The following is a 2,612-nucleotide window of genomic DNA, read 5'->3' as shown; positions in this document are numbered from 1 at the left end:
CTACTGATCTCAGGCTGGCCCAAACCATTTGAAACCTGCTTATTAGTAACATCTCCGTGGTACCTACAGGAACAGCAGACAAACAGGCCACAGGAAAGCAGATACCTGCTAAGGAGCCAGCCCTCAACTACTAATTATCTCTCTTTGATTCCCTCCTTAGCTCAGTCGAGATAGAGCAGGCTTTATTTTTGTTCTCCCTACTGAATCAGCATCTTCAATTCCCAGAGGCTTTTTTGTCCTCCTTGCTGAATCAGCATCTTTAGTTCCCAGAGACCTTCCTGCTGCTGGTAGCACACATGCCAGGAGTCAGCTTCACCAGGGCTAAGCAGGACTGGAGGCCAAAACACTCCCCTTATCTGCCTTTTCCCACACCCCTTGTGGCTCCTCAGCCTTGTCAGCTCCTGCCTATGCTTTTGAACACACCTCCCTGCAAGGAGTCCTTGGCAGAGCTTGTGACTATAAGACACCAATGCAATTCCCACACGTTTGCTTCAGCTCAAAACACTCCGAGTCTGTATCTGTCAAGAGGGTAGGGTAGGGAAGGGACCTTTCATCTGTCTTTTTCCAAAGGATGCTGGCACATCTGTGAAAGATAAAGCCATAGGAAGCCTCAGAAAAACATCTGCCAAGACAAGAAGGGGGATTCTGTTATCCCCAGTGTGATCAAGAAGAATAAAGCATATGAGCGGCTTAGCGTGGAAAGTTAAACAATCTCTTGGCTCTGGAAGTCCAACCCTAATTCAGGATAGCTTTCAAGATGGATTAATTGAACAGTTTTACCTTTAACAGAGCTTTATAGCCGGTCTCACACATGGCTGGGTCACCATTTGTAAAGAGAAAGTAAATTCCCAACAACAAGCAGCACTTGCTCACAATACCTGCCTTGCTTTGCAAGATGGATCTCAGGGAGCCACTCACAGGACCTGGGCAATATTCTCAGAAACAAGAACTCAGGGGAGAAATGGAAAATGAGTTATGAAGGAATCAATTTTCCAGAACCGTGCCTATTTTAGCACACTTCACACAAGAGCACAATGCTGACGCCAAGCTGGGAAAAGCAGGTCTTGGTCTCACTGACACTCATGTGTGAATAAAAGAAGTGATTTTCCCTTTTTTTTTTTAACCATGCCTTATCTTGGAATGGCTGAGGAGGGTGTCACAGCCATCTGTAAGAGCAGGGGATGAATGATCAAGCCTCAGTTCTGTCCCTAAAGTCCTAAATACCTTTCTGGTGTTCCTGTGCCACAGCAATAACAGTACCTGTTTAAACCCTATCACAATTCTGGCCCCCATCCCTTCAGCCTTGCTTCCTCCCAGAAATGAAGGCAGATCTTGTATTTTTTTCTGGCTAGAAGCATGTAGTGCTCAGGCAGAGGCTTTCGACTGACACACAGGCGCATATTTGCAGTGCATCATACTGGGTAGCAGAAAAGGATCCAAAATGTACACACAGGCAGGACTCCTCAAACCCTCACCAAATTTCTCCTGCCCTTAGCAAAAAGATGCTATGTGATCATTTACTAGCTTCAGTAAATTCTGCCTTAAGAAAAAAAATCAGCATTACCCTCCAACCTGTTCCCTGGTGAAGCAGTTCTCATTTCCCAGCACTGCCTTCAGTGGGACATAACCCTCCAGAGCTCCCCTCCAAGGAATGGTCTGCACAAAGGAGGGGTTTGATCAGCCCACATCCACTATCAACAAACCCACAGCAAACTCTACTCACTCACAGCCTTACACTGCCCTGCCCCATCATTTCCAAGACCATCACACTAGAGAATAAAATCAGGCACTGCTCCTCAGAGTGACAAGAACAGGCTGCAGGGCTCCTACACCAGAAACTCCAGCTCTACACCCATGCATGGAGCAGCAGCAGCCAAACTGCTAAGCCTGACTGAGGCAAACATATCAAATCCTCTGCTACCAGGAACTCACTCAAGGCTGCAAGAGCTACTCATTGGCTCAAATAAGAATTAAACACCAGTACTTACATGGCTGCAAACTTCATCCTAATGCACTCAGCATGCAGTGACCAAGGCTGAACCAAAGAGAGGATGCTGTGAGTCGTGTTGGTGCAGCACAACCTTCCTCTCTGTCAAAGTGTTCGAACAAGAAAAGGACTACCATGGAAGATAACTTTGAATCAAGTCCTCCTTCCCTTCATGCTGGGTCCCAAATATGCAGCTTGCATACCTCTGGTGAATAACACAGTGTTTTGGCCACAAACAGGCTGCAAGGACCAACTTTTCAGCCAGCCCCCAGCCCTTCTGCTTTTGGTTCTCTGGTAAGAAAGGTTTTCTAACCTCCTCCCTCCTACCTAACCAGGGGCACCTGCAGCTCATGGAGAACAGCTGGAAGAGGTTGGGCCCAAACATGAGGAAAGGGGGGAGGGAGGGAAAAAAAGCAGCTTTGCTAAGGGACTTCCTTCCTTCCCAAAGCACAAAGGTTCCCAGCCAGCAAATGGCACCCTCTCTGTCCAGCCACACTCTCCCTTAGCTCCAGGAGCAGTCACAGTTCAAGAAGTTTTGCTTCCTGGGCAACTATCACTGCCAAGGATGTTTTCAACAAAAGGACCAATAATAATCATAGAAAAGAAAAAAAAATTAAAATTCAAC

This window comes from Agelaius tricolor, unplaced genomic scaffold, assembly GCF_023055355.1.
Source record: "Agelaius tricolor isolate 1412-34295 unplaced genomic scaffold, bAgeTri1.0.p SCAF_1, whole genome shotgun sequence".
In the NCBI taxonomy this organism is placed as follows: domain Eukaryota; kingdom Metazoa; phylum Chordata; class Aves; order Passeriformes; family Icteridae; genus Agelaius; species Agelaius tricolor.
Note: the sequence above shows the minus strand (reverse complement) of the source record.